The 14,689-nt window shown below is 50.6% G+C and overlaps 2 protein-coding genes across 6 annotated transcripts in view; one reads left to right on the forward strand and one right to left on the reverse strand.

Moving 5' to 3' along the window:
* The window catches only part of LOC144115090 (uncharacterized), a 62,234-nt gene that overhangs the window by 25,726 nt on the left and 21,819 nt on the right, over positions 1 to 14,689 (forward strand). The gene's annotated exons all lie outside the window — the stretch shown is intronic.
* The window catches only part of LOC144115083 (uncharacterized), a 263,914-nt gene that overhangs the window by 11,588 nt on the left and 237,637 nt on the right, over positions 1 to 14,689 (reverse strand). For 3 of the 5 annotated variants that reach the window (XR_013311238.1, XR_013311240.1, XR_013311237.1), the window contains one exon: positions 7,894 to 8,185. The exons of 1 other annotated variant lie outside the window; for it this stretch is intronic. The gene's annotated coding sequence lies outside the window, so the exon portion shown is untranslated. Of the gene's footprint in view, positions 1 to 3,677; positions 4,141 to 7,893; positions 8,186 to 14,689 lie in introns of all 5 variants that reach the window. One more of the 5 variants, XR_013311239.1, reaches the window with a different exon arrangement.

Genomic DNA, 14,689 nt, shown 5'->3' on the forward strand with positions numbered 1-14,689 from the left:
ATTTTCAGCAGTGGATACGAGGTGGCAACCAATCTGGCCGCACCCTTTTTGATAGGTTTGATGTACAGTTCCAACTGAAGTCTTATATACCCCGAAAAGGGATCTGAAATAGAATGTATCTCAGTACTGTCAATTTTCCAGTTGAGAAAAAATTGCAAAAAAAGGCAGTACGAGTGAATGAAAGCTCATAAGAATCAAGCCAGGGCAAGTTTTTGTTTCACCTAAAAATATCATGAAGTCGAGTTCTGCTCTTCAAAGTGCCAATACTGAGAATGCAGTGAAGAAAAGCCCTCTGACAGACATCATAGCCAAAAATGTGAAGAGAATGGGAAACTGAGGGCTGGGGTGGTTGGGGTGGCCTACAAGTCGTCTCGGTAAAACAAGACCGCTTGTTGAGTCATTGACAAGCACGCTAAGGCTTTCCCTCTCTAGTTCACTCAGTGAGTGTCAAGAAACCATCTGCTTACCTCTACCATACATTCCTCTGTCGATGTTACACGTTAAAGTAAAAGCTACAGCTCTTAATATCTTTTATATTTTGCAATTCTATCACATTGAAATACATGTTTTATCATTCCTCATTTTTGCGCCCCGTTTTGGCCATAGGGGCCTAGGTGAGAGGAGGTTGTGGGGGGGGACGCTGCGCTGATACTTGTCTCGCACTCATTGAGAACTCTGCACACGTTTATCGACACCATTCAAAAACGTGTCCGAGCACCTTAGCTGCTGACGCTAAACAAGCACTCATTGTCTCAGCAGCAAGCGCGGGAGCACACTTGCGTAGCATTGGTTCGGGACATGGAAATGCATAAGTGACCACTTTCTTCAAGCACTTAAACTGTGAAAATTGTACAAACTGTCCAACAGAGCCCAGGCAGCTCACCACCCCATCTTTGACTCAGGCTATGCCAGGGGAACCACGAGCGCAGTTTTCCGCGGGCAGTAAATCCCTCATCCTCTCCGTTGACAGCAAACAAGAAAATAGTGAGTGAGTATGAATGAGTGAGTGGTTGTGAGAGCGAGTGGTCATGAGTGCGAGTGTAAGTGGTTGTCAGTATGACTGGTCATGCGAGTATGAGTGGTTGTCTGTGCGAGTGGTCATGAGTGTGAGTGAGTGGCTGCGAGTGTTAGTTTTTGTGAGGGGACATGAATGTGAAAGAGTGGATGCGAGTGCAAGTCGCCGTGAGTGTGATTGAGCCACCTCTAATGGTGCCGAGGTATGCATGCCACTGATGCCAGAATCACCACTTCTATACATCCATTGCGAATACTGATGTTTTCTTTAATAAACTACCGTTTGCACAGAACTGCTTACACTTTTGCTTCTCGAGCGAGCGCCCTAACCGGCTGTCATGCAGTCGCGCCGCTCGCCACCGCCATGCTACCTCACCACAACGTCGAAATACACGCAGCACACAACGCAAGTACATAGGAAATTGTGCGGGAAAGCAGCGCAAAAACATTTAATCACCAGTATGTATGTACGAAGCTTGAATCCAGCTAACGCCCGCCAGCACCACAACCGCGCGAGCCACCGACTGCGAACAGCTGGCCGAACGCAAGCCGCCATGTTGGATTTCTGGATTGGCGGCTTGTTTGAGCTCGTCTCAGGGAGTTTTGAGCAATCAGTTCGTTTACCACCACTCCCAGGCACCGTCGACTTCGGAAAAAGAAAAAACGGCCCATTGCCTCTGCGGGAAAGTCACACCCTAGGTAGTGTGTACTGGACTGTTTTTTTTTTTTTTTGAGTGGCGCGACCAGCCGCCGCGGAGAAATGCCGCTGAGCGTGGAAGTAGTTGGCGCTGCAGTCAACCGCACTTGAATGCGTGTTTGCTGCCGCGCACGGAAGTCACTGCGTAAAGCCCGTGTGATGTTCAAATTAATGCATCGTTCCTCTTTAGTAAAATGAATTATGCAAATGCTCTGTGACCTCACGCACCCCATAAAAAAACTCCAAAACAATGCGTAGCAGTAAGTGAAATGCCTGGAAATTTACACGGGAGCTCGCTCCCTCGTGTACATCCGTGATCTTGTTTAGTTTGCACGGCGCTGCGACACGGAATTACGTAACAGCCTAGTGGAATGCAGTGACTGCGATGTTGTTGCCTTAATGACATGGCACACACCCACGACGGGGAATAGGCCAGGGTTCGGCGAGGAGCGTGCCGCGGTCGCACGGAACGCTTTCGTTATCGTCTTTTAGCGCACGCTGATGTTTAGAAGGGCGAGCTAGTGGACTTACTTGCAGCACAAGTGCAAGTAGAGCCTTTGTAAAAAATTTAGAGCCGACCGCGTTCGCTTCCGAGCCGCACCGCATAACTCGTAACGCATTTCCAGCATTCCATACCTCCTGAAGGTAAGATTTTTGGTCCCGTTACCTCCAAAGGGCTGAACGACCAAAAGTGCTGCAGGAGCCCCACTATACGTCATAAAAGCAAACCCCGTGAACTCTGAGCTCTTGACAAAGGCTGTACCTAGTAAAAGTGCATTTCTAGTTCATGTATCTAATACCAACTTTCCACTTGAGAGAAGCGCCAACAATAGGTCAGGCAAACTTTGTGCATGGGACCCCAGTCGTAAGGCAGCAGTAGACAACCCCCCCCCCTCCCCCCGCTTAAAAAATATACGCGAATATGGATGACCCAACTAATTTTATTTATATATAAAGTGGCCCACTGAGTCCTCTACAAAATCTTGAATCTTAATTTTCTACACACGGCTGAACTTTAAATGGTGCTGTGCTTTCCTTCGGGCGATGTCACGAGACTTGTCGAGACCTTAGACAAAAAAATGTATTCTGGTCAAAAGATGTCAAATTTGAGATGAGCTCCTTGAAGTGCTGATCGCATCTAATGCGGTTCATGCGTTGCTTGTTCAGAAGAGCAAGCACATCCATGATGTTGTCGTGATGCAGTCCTCCAGAGCTTAAACGTCCTGTGAAAACGTCCTCAGCTGACTGATAAAGTTGAAGAGGCTCAATGCTGGGTAGACCAAGCCACCAAAATTGCATGTTTTTGTCAGGGTGGCAGCATTCAAATTTTTGCCATCGGGAGCTGGTAACAGAAGCTGACGTGGACTTTAAAGGGCCGCAGAAAGGGGTTTGAACTTGGCTTTAAAATACTTGCACTGAGAAGTGTACAGGCCACCGAGAGTCCATGCCGCGTACGAGACCTCAGAAGCGAGCGGGAAATTCTTTGGTGTTTTGGCGTGCGAGAGGAGAGGGAAAGGCGCCAAGACGCGGAAGTTTAAATTTTGTCTTGCAACATAACTCAGCTTCCACAAAACGCATTAAAATATTCCTTGCTGGACGATAATCATGAAGCGGCGTCTTTAACATCTCAGACATATCGCAAGCTTATTGAGAGCCCCCTTCTGGGCCCCTTTAATCGTTATCAAAGCTTCGATCAAAGCTTTGTCCTGCGGGCAAGAACTTCGTCAGGCTGGAGAACTTTGAGGTAGAAGTGAGGAACCGACGGTTTTTCAGGCCCTATGTGAGCCTTTCGTGCAGGGACCTGTGTTCCAAGCTCCTCCTAAGCCTGCGGGGCGCCAAGCACCCCACGCCCAAGCGCCAGCCACCTATCCACTCGTGCCCAGACAAGAGTCCGGCGCGTCGGCTAAATCCGCGCTGCTGAGCGACAGTGACTCGTCGCGACCTACGCACCAGCTGGAGCAGTTACCTGTAGCGGTGACGGCATCCTTACGCGCGAGCTTTCCATCCAGACCGCTGATGGCTTGCGGAAGTGTGCCCACGACTCCATGCTGAAGTCTGCGCTCCCCTACGGCGGCACAACGGCAGAACACCACCATCCCCTGCGCCTCTGTGGCGGCCATCCTGGCGGCCACACGACAGTTCTGGCGAAGCAGCTGCTGGCACGCTCTGCATCCGGGATGCTCGTCGTGGGCGATGAGGTTTTAGATCGAGACGGCCGAGTACGCACAAAAGTGTGCCCACGGCTCCATTCTTAAGGCTGCATGCACTCATACGCAGCGGCACAACGGCGGAGCACCACCACCAGGCACTGCGCTTCAACGGCTGCCACATCCAGGGGGCCGCCATAGTTCCGGCCAAGCAGCCGCTGGAGCGGACTTCATCCACAACTCCGTACTGCTGCTCGCGGTCGTCTTGGGAGTACCACGAGGCTGTAAAGGCGGCCGGGAATCGAGGCAGGAAACGGTGACGACGGAGTCACAGACCTTCGGCTTCTCGGCGCCGCACATGTGGTGATACTCTGCCTATTCCTAAACGCTTCGGCATCAAGCACGTCAGGCATGTGTTCAACTACGACTCACCGCGTGCCGGTACCGCGGATATGCGCTGCTGATGCTTAAAAATTGCGCGGCTTAATCCGATTCTGAAGATACTATCTGGTTCGTTCATTTGACGCCCACTCAGCCTCCAACAAGAGAAAGCGTTCCTTAGAGTGAAATCATCAAAATGAAATCATCCATAGTAAATCCAACTGCTATCGCAACTTTCTCCCGTCAAGTTTGATGATCTTCCTCCCCATTTTTTAAGGTGATAGCACTTGATGGCGCACTAGCTAAAACGCCATTTTATGTCCTGGTGAAGCTCGGAGTACCAGGTGCAGCCAGCGGTGTGGCCTGTGAGAGACTCGGGTAGCTCTTTCCGAGCAACCTCTCGCGACCAGTCATTAACATGTCTGCTATCTGCCGGGGTGGGCAGTTGGCTCACAATCCGGCGGGCAGGTTGCCACATGACACGGTGGGCAGGCTGCGATTACGTCACCAGGCTCGCAACGCGTCACGCGTAACAGCCCTGTTAAAGTAAAGCAAAATAAAGCAAGCAAATTCAAACAAAAATAAAGCAGAACAAAGATAAACAGCTCAACGAACGCAAACAAGCTAGGTATGCTGTGATTACGCCACCAGCTTCGCAACGCGTCACGACCTTATTAAACAAAGGCAAATTAAAAGAAAAACAAAGGCAAGCAAACAAACTAGCGCACCTAAGTCACATTTAACCTAACCAGGTAAAACAGGGCCCAACCTTTTTCCATCGTCGACCTTCTCCCTTCATTTTTCGCTTTATTATTTAAGGCACGCGAAACACACCGACCCTAACTGCTGTCAGTTCAGCGACTAGAGCGTCAACACAGCGCTATGCATCTGTGCACGTGTGTGCCATTGTTCTTGTCTGTGAGGGGGCTAAAAACGCGCCAGAAATGACTTGCCAATAGAACGTGCCGAGCTTTTTATTTCGGCTCTTCAACAGACACAGTAAAAACCGCACAATACACAATGACGCACACACACGCAAAAAAACAAACGCCCCATTAAGGTTCTGGAGCTCTCTTGCGTGTAGTCATCTGATGCAATATTTGAAAACATGGCCATCTACCTCAAGGATTTTGCACTACTGTTGCAATTTACAGCCACCTTCGCTATATCCGGTATATTTCCTCCTTATATCAGCTCATATGTTTTATAAACGTGTTAATGTTAATCAGAGCACGACGAATCCTTTGGCACGATCCGAAACCGCCTGCGACGAATGGTTTGGCTGTAATGGACGTCTGAAGGTCTTTGGAATGCACGTGTGACGACACACTCTGCACATGATGATGATGATGAATTTTTATGGCGCAAGGGCATCTATGGCCAAAGAGCGCCATGGCACAAGGCATTTTTCAAATTCTCAAGGTGGGGTCGAAGACCCATTTCCCAAGCATTTCACCCTAAATAAGCCGAGCACCAGACCAGGGGAAAGCTTGTACCCATTGTATCACCGGTGGGTACCCCGCACCTCCCGCATGCGAGGCGGATGCTCAACCACTTGGCCACCGCTGCGGTATCCCCTCTGCATATTATTCCGCGCATCCTCCGCCTTGTTATCGTTCCCGGTAAAACGCAGCGCCATCGCTGCGTCACCCAAGGCATGCGTCACCGACAGTGGCTACAAAAACAGGCTGCCCGGCCGGGAAGATCGCTAGACGAGCGTAGCGTCGGTATGCTCGTCCGCTGCCGTCGATAATCGAATAAACCCTTGTTACGTTTTTATGTTGGGATTCGTCATTCGGTAGAAACGAGATCCCACACACGGTGAAAGGTCGTCGGTGCCACGGCACTCTGATATACCGCGGCACTCAAAAGCCCCAACTCGATGGACATATCGTAGGCGTAAGTGCGGAGCGCCTGGCCGCACAGGGCCGCGCCGCGACGGACCCTATGCTCCTGGCGCTGGCTAGCTCTCCCTCTCGAGCCGACGGAGAGAAGTTCAAGGCGTGAAGAACAGGAGACGGGGGGCGCTGAAAGGACAAGTTAAACCGCGAAGAAAAGTGGGGGGGGGGGGAACCTGAATGAGCTCCAGGCCACCAAAAAAAAAAGTTCCCGAGAGCCCGTGCGTACGCCCGTGCGCGTAGGCGCTCCGCCCGTACGCATATGATGTGTACATCGAGTTGGGGCTTTAGGCCAGATGCGTGTTGCTGCCTATTGTATATGGAGCAAGTCGCACTATTTTTGTACTGTGCTTAATTGCATAATTAGTCCATAAAATTAGCCAACTTCGCCAGCAATGAAGATAGGCGAAAAATTGCAGTGAGAAAGTTGTGGAACGGTCCGCAAAACGTTCCATGGAACAGTTTCTGATTTTCCATCTATTACGTATTGGCTTTTTTTTCGCTCATTGCAGATGCCCGCAAAATACCAAAAATACCACGTGGAATGCCTGCTTGCGTGCCACTGTTGCAGTGCTCTCAACGGTCTGCGTCGCTTCGTCTCAAAAGCGCCGCGACATATTTGTAGACCCTGGGACACCCTGTATAAGGGATTGAAAGTATGGGTATTAGATCAAAGAACCTTTTTCATTTATTTAAGCATCCTCGTCATCCATCATTAGATACCCTTTTATGTCCTTCGGATATTTCAGTTTAAGAAAAAAATTGAGGCGTCGCGCCCACTGTTCTTACGTGACGTAGTGTGGTCACGTGGTAACTGTTCTGGTATATTTGGCCTTCATTACAGACAGGCGCGTCCTTGACAAGCGTAAGTAGTAAGAGCTAACGCTGGAATATGTTGGCGTCAGTTCCCTTGAAGCTAAGTTTCATTCAAAGACTTTGAACAGTCGCGCGTAAAAAAGATTAGCACTAGTGAAGTGCCACAGGAGCGGCAGATGACACTCGGCGATGCGGTCACGAACACGCCGATAATAGAAATTAACGGTGGTTTAGCTTCATGATGGTTTAGCCTGGCAGACTTTTATGCTATGCTTTGGCCGTTTCTTTGGTCTTTGTCAGGCTAAACTGTCGTGAAGCTAGCCAAATCGATCACGTCACCCGATTTTGGTTGACCTTGACGACCTTGACTTGACCTTTGACCTCGGCCTTTTGTCTTTGCAATGGCTTGACTATTGGTCAGACCATTCACCACTCACTGGTTATCCAAACTTATAAACTGAACGCTTGACCTTGGCTGAGCCTTGAAGGTACACGGCGATCTCAGCCCGTTACCTCCAGTGGTGAAGCTACGGCTTCAAAATTTCCGGATGTGTTCGCGAAGCATGGCGCCGCGCTCATGTTCATGTTTTTCACTCGCGACTGTATGCAACACGTTTCAAAATGTGCCGCAGTCTCCGCAGTGGCATCGCCATCAGTGGCACTTGACGTGTACTCTCCTGACGAGCGCGCTCATAGCTTTGTTTCACGAGGATCAAGTTCGGCAAGCATTACACACGTCTTTGTAGGCGATTAAGATGCATTCAAGAGAAAGGCCCGTGCTTCCTGCTTCTACGAAGTCTGCGGCACGCCAAGTACGCCAAGCCGCCCGTCCGGGCGTACACTGTCAAGGCTCCCATGGCCAACAGGAACGCCTTGGCTCGTGCCCAGGCTGGGTCCATCACGACGGTCGCATTCACGCCGCTCAGCGGCGGTGCCTCACCTCACTCTTCGTGCAGGCCAGCACAGGTGCTCGTGGCCGTGATCCCACTTCCGACGTGCCAGCTGGCCATCCAGAGAGCCGAGAACGCTGTCAAGTGTTGCCACGACTCCATCCCGAAGACTGCTGCGCTCGTCTGCGACGGCACAACGGTAGAACACCACCAGGCACTGCAAGGACGGTTCTGGCCAAGCAGCTGCTCGCGCCGGCATGACCGAGAATCGCGTGGTGTTCTCCGTTGTTGCCTTGAGCCTGGCCGCCGTGCAAACGCCGCTCCATGACCCAGTCTAGGCAGCTGCAGGCATAGGCACAGGAGGCAATGACAGTGTAATCAAGGCCTGAAATCCAGTTTTCGACGGAAACCCGTCTGGTCGGGTATGTTCATGGCGGAAAATCTTCAAGCGCCGACCAATCGTTAAAAAGATGACGTTTCGGCGCCGGCTTACAGGGGCCTTGTTCGCAATGAAAGACGGGAGTGAAGGTAAGTTATATAGGTTTCATGATATGACGCAAGCAGCGGGAGTGTATCGGGGGTAGATTGCCTTCGTTGCGATTATATCGGTGAAACAGGTGATTTTCGGAAAAGATTGCAGCAGCACCACAATGATGTCAAGAACAAGCGCGTGGCAACAAACGCACTGGCTGATCATGCTATCTCCGAGGGCCATGACATCGACTGGGACGGCTCGAAGATAATCGGAAAAGAAAAGAGCAAGACGACAAGGCTTTACCTAGAATCTTTTTATATTCTAACGACGGCAAACACGCTTAATCGCAACGAAGGCAATCTACCCCCGATACACTCCAGCTGCTTGCGTCATATCATGAAACCTATATAACTTACCTTCACTCCTGCCTTTCTTTCATTGTGAACAAGGCCCCTGTAAGCCGGGGCCGAAACGTCATCTTTTTAACGATTCGTCGGCGCTTGAATATTTTCCGCCATAATCAAGGCCTACCAAGTTTCTGGCGTCGCTCATGTCGGTGACCGGGGGTATACTGCGGCGGCTGCTCGACAGTGGGACATAAAAGACGGCAGGCACAAGATGCGCCTTGTAAACTTCAAGACTTCGCAATCAACTACCGAGTATGTTCAAAGCTTGGGCCCCAACGCACTTCCGGGAAGCTTGCGCAGCTCAAAAAATTCTTGCTGCTTAATTTAGCTCACTGACATTGCAGAACAGTAAATAACGTAGGTTACCATTATCGACTCCTGCATTCTGCGTCAAGCTCCTTTGTGCACTGAGTATAGACAGCATCCGCATAGTCTTGACACGGTGCTCAAGAAGCATTTGGTTATTTTTTTTTCGCTTGCTCCCCATATGGCGAATTCGACAAAAGGCGGAGCGAACTTGTTTAAAAGTACAATGACGTCATGCGTGCCAGTTAATTTCAAGAATTAGTCGAAATGTTTTGTGTGCTGGCATTTCTGATCGCTGCTTGGTGAAAGACGCAACTTGTAACGTCCCTCAAGGCATATCGCTAAAGTGAACGCAAAGGCAAAATAACCGATGGTCGTTCAGGGTAAAGGATTGAATTCCAAGAGAAGGCAAGCGTAAGAGGAAACTGCAGTAAGTTGGGTGGGCGGGCGTAGGGTGGCCGAAACTGGCGCAGGAGAGATATGGGGGAGGCCTTTGCCCTGCAGTGGGCGTAGTCAGGCTAATTAAGCTGATGCTGAGCAAGCGCCCAGCCCGCAGCTTTGTCTTATCGCGAAAGATTGCTTACATGAAGTTTGTAGGTTAGTGCGCCTGCAATGGCCCCCGCTCAGCAGTCGCCACATGCGAGCAGAGATACGGAGCCCGCGATCAACTTTGACTGGCCGCAAAAGAAGTGCCAACGTTCTTAATTGAAGCGGACTTCGGCACATAGTAGAAAATCACATGTGGCTCATGTTTCCACGGAAACAGCGAATAATATTTTTGCGGATCGCACACTGGGACCCAACGACGCGTGCCAGCCGGTATAGAACCTAAAGACATATTTTGTGAGGCCCGTAGCAGCACAAACACTTCACTGCTGGCGCACTGGAACTAGGTGCCAATCGCCCCGTCCCGGGCAGTGGGTATAGCTACTTAACCGAGCTACCCGCAGTTACGCAATCGTGGAACCTTTAGTTAGCCCTGTTAATTATGACCACTAGCGGACACAGACACACGTACAAGTAAAATTTGTGAGATACGGCGGATTTCGAAGAAAACGGCATATCTGTTCGACGTACCCGGAGAAAAAAAAAGTGGCTGTGGCTTAACTCCGCTGAGCCAGGATATACAGAGCGGTAGCTATGTTAAACATGGTTATACATGGTTTAACTTTGGCTTATCTTTACTGTTTCAAGACTTCAGCGAGAGCAAATCGTTTCTTCGAGAGCAAATCACGTGATACATCACGTGCCACAAGTGCAAGAGCGGGCGTCCAGAGCGGCGGTCAGCGTAGCGGCGGACGTGACTGCCAAGCACAACAGCGAATCACGTGACACAGCACATGCCACGACTGGCGAGGAGGAGCAGCCGAGCAGCAGCTAGCGCAGCGGCGGACATGACTGCCAAGCGCGCAGTTGGGGCGACGAAGGTGAAGAGGAAGATGAATATCGAAGCACCTGCCACGCGTGATTTTGCACATGCAGAGCGCCTCCCGTTAGAGGTGAAATCTAAGAGCCACATGCCCTTCAGGCTCAGCATGGGAAGAGTACAGAAAATGCGCCGGGTCTGTCGTGTCAGAACACCGCGGGCTATCAGATGATCGGTCCGACGTACCCGGACAATAAAATGTATGCCGGGTTGGTCCGACGTTCATGTAGCGGCGGTATGAAAGACCACGGGAGCGTGAGTCCTCTGTGCTCCACGAAGCGCTCTCGCCGCACACTCCCCCTTCTAACTCTCTCTCTCTCCCTTTCTCATTATGGCTAATGGCAAACATTTCGAATAAAAAAAATACCCAACGGTGGAAAAGGCGCATACGCAGTCAGCACGGGTGGCTTCTCTACACGCATGTGCCTGGTGCCGCCCATTGCCGCCGGCTCTAGGTGGCAGTGTTTCGCGAAGTGATGCTCTCCCGTGTTCCCTTTCATATTGCCGCTACATATACTTTTAACCACAACCTTAAAATCGCAGATTGGCTCTGTCCGGCGTACTCGAAAAAAAAAAGGGACCGGGGTCGTCCGACGTAGTTTACCCCCAGCCTGAAAAAAGAGCGATAGAATTCGTTTCATATATCCAAACCAAAAAATGCGCACAGTTCTTCCGAGGACCCTTAGGCACAGTCTAAAAATATTGGTCTGCAGAGTTTTACTTGCAGGAGCTTGCTTTCATAATTTCATTAAGGTATTAAAACTGTCTGAGCACGGCATAACGATGGAGGTAACCAACCGCTATCGAACGCTCAGACAGTGCACACTGCGAGGATGTAGCGTAAACGACGTTATCGTCTTGTGCCGCAGGCATGCTAGATTATGATAATGAAACCAAATGGCAAAAAGGTTGGGCGCTCGTTGAAGCGCTTATCTCGTGACGTTTTTTTTTTTCGTTAGCCTCAGCTGAGATCTTATGTAACCTTCTATCGATCCAGGTTTCTGCGAAAAGCCTTCAAATAAGACTGGACGTCTTTAGGGGCGTCCAACGTTATTTTAATTACAACTCGAAATGCGCACTCGGGCGATATTATATTGCGGCTTTCTCTCGGCCCGCAATAAAGTACGGGCACTGATTTCTGGGACGCATAGGGGAGTCCTGAATGCAGGAAAACGCTGTGGCGATATTTGCGTCCTGTCTGAGAGGTAGCCTCGGCCAGGTCTCTAGCCTCTCCACACGTCAGCATGCAGCCCACAATTAAGAACAGTGCTGACTGGGAAATGCGGGGAAGCTCTCGAGCACTGTCACGTTGCCCCTCGGCTCTGGGAAACCTCTGAAGGACGCCCAGAGCACGGTCCACGCGAGCATGGCATCCCAAGCGTCCGTCTTGGTCGCCTCAAAGTTCTGAAACGGGCCCTTGTACGCATTTGCGAGGCAGTCAAGGGTGTCATCTGACTGCTCAAGAAAAGCTTCGCGGCAAGCCCATTTAGATGAAAGCAGCCTTTTAAAAATGCGGGACCCAATTCCTGCGAACTTGATAGCGTTCGGAACGCGAAGTGAGTACCACGGGGCATCCAGGTAACTTGCTTCCATGGGTTTACTCCACACACGCGTGTAGTTTGCATCTATGGTTTTTGCCGCGCGGCCTGACCAGTAGCCACTCCCCACGGAAGTGGAAATAAATTCTGCCGTGCGCAGCCAGTTAGTCATGGCACGCAGCGTCATGTCCGGGTATTGTGCGTAAACGTCTGCGAAGTAGTTAGACCTCGACCGCCTGAAAAGCTCTGCGTGCACATCCGCCAAGCTGTGTTCGGAATGGGCGGCACACTTTTTAGCCAGTGCTGGGGCCGTGTGTGCTGAAGAACCTGGTCAAAAGACTGGCTGTGGTAAAAAAAAGTCTAAAGTATTTGAGGAGCTACTGGTAGTGCGTGTAGGTTCATGAATCAGCTGTGTTAGATTGAAGTCGGCGCAGATGTCTAAAAAAATGGATGCATTCGGAGGATGGCTGCTTAAGAGAGGGAACACCGGATTTCCACACTATATTTGGAAAATTGAAATCACCTAGCAAGAATAAATGTGATTTTTGGTATCGGACAATTAATTTGTTAAGAACATCATAAAGATCAGTGCAGAAAGTAGCTGGTGAGGATGGGGACCTATAACAAGCACAAAAATAAGGTGGCCTGTTGGAAAAGCTACATGAGTGCAAACTATTTCTAGCGGTGAATCAATGGGGATTGCATGTCTTCGAGCATGAGATAGTTATGCTGAACCTGAATGTGGAGAGGTTGAAACCGGTGATGCGTTGACTGTTTTGGGTTCAATCGAGCTCCTAGCTGGTCTGATCTCGCATACTTCATCTGTGGTTGCGCTATACACGTAGCATTTATTACCTATGATTAGTTTGTTATGTCGCAAAGAATAGGGCTGACCGCTAGCCTTTCCATAGTCATTTAGTGCTTTCCTCGATCAACGGGCAGCTTTGCAAAAATCTTCGCCGATTGAAACACCCTCCCCTTTAAACTTCGCTTTTTGGGAAAGTATGTAATCTCTCATTTTAGAAGAGGCAAACGTGGCAATAACAGGCCGTGTCTTGCCGGCCTATGAGCTCTATGAATCTATGAACTCTATGAATTGAGACTTCCGAGGAATTCATGTTGAGACACTTGTAAAGAAAATGATGTATCTGGGCTTCTGATTGTACCCACGTCTCTGATAAGTTGGCTGAGATTCCATAGAAAATTAAGTTATCGAGTCTTGATTGGTCTTCCAGAACGTCTAGCCTTGACGCGAGCACAGCGTTTTCATTTGAAATTGCTTCTTGGACTGCGCTAGTAATATCTGTTCCTGAAGGCGTATTTTCAAGGGACTCGACCACGGCTTCCACGGCAGCCACTCTTGGATAGGTCGGAAACAGTTTCAGTAAGGGTTTCATGGTTGACCTTAAGTTCCGCTATGGCATTCATCATACACCGTTCGTCTGGACTGCCGAGCAACAGGCGGCTTTCACAGAGCTGCGCCAACGGCTACACACTACCCCTGTGCGGGCTCACTTCTATGAGGAGGCCGCTACCGAGATACACACCGACGCTAGCAACATCGGGCTTGGTGCCGTCCTCATTCAGCATCAAGAAGGCGTGGAACGTGTGAATGCGTATGCGAGTTGCACACTCTCGCGCACCGAAATCAACTACTCCACCTCGGAAAAGGAGTGCCTCGATGTCGTCTGGGCCACGATGAAATTTCGGCCTTATATCTATGGTCGTCATTTTAAAGTTGTCTCCGACCACCATTCCTTGTGCTGGCTTACCAATCTCCGGGACCCATCAGGCCGCCTAGCACGCTGGAGCCTTCACCTTCAAGAATTTGATTACACAATTGCCTATAAGTCCGGACGGAAACACGAAGACGCCGACACGCTCCCACGCGCACCCGTCGAACAAGCTGATGATATCGCAGAGGATGACAATCGTTTCCTAGGTGTGATCAGCAGTTCGGACTTAGTGGCAAAGCAGCGTGCTGGTGCTGACCTGCGGTCTGTCATGGATCGCCTGGAGGGCCATGCTTTTAACGTACCTCGACACTTTTCCCGCCACTTGTCTTCTTTTTGCATTCGCAATGCCGTACTGTTAAAAAAAAACTCCAGCAACCGTGGCCGGCCCTACCTCGTAGTCGTGCCATCAGACCTCCGCGACGACATCCTTTCGGCGTGTCATGATGAGCCCACCTCTGGCCATTTGGGATTTGCACGCACGCTCGCCAGGCGGTGCCGCGCAGTACATCCTCTGAGATCGCGCGCTTCTTCATACACCACATTTTTTTACGGCATGGCGCCCCGTCCTCCGTCATCACCGATAGGGGCGCCGCGTTTACAGCGCAGCTCATGTACGAGGTGTTCCAGCTGAGTGACACGGACCACTGCAAGACTACTGCATACCAGCCGCAGTCATACGGGCTCACGAAGCGCCTCAACAAAACCTTAGAACATGCTCGCAATGTGCGTCGACGTACAGCACAAGACTTGGGACGAGATCCTCCCATATGTGACGTTTGCCTACAACTCGGCGATTCAGGAAACGACTCGATTTACGCCGCTTCGCCTCGTCTACGGGCGTGATGTCCAAACGATGCTCGACGCCATGCTTCCGTGCCCCCCTGACGACCAGGCGCTAACGCCAGACGCCGAGGAATTTACGCGGCATGCAGAGGAAGCCCGCCAACTGGCCCGTATG

Source organism: Amblyomma americanum, chromosome 1, assembly GCF_052857255.1.
Source record: "Amblyomma americanum isolate KBUSLIRL-KWMA chromosome 1, ASM5285725v1, whole genome shotgun sequence".
Taxonomy (NCBI): Eukaryota; Metazoa; Arthropoda; class Arachnida; order Ixodida; family Ixodidae; genus Amblyomma; species Amblyomma americanum.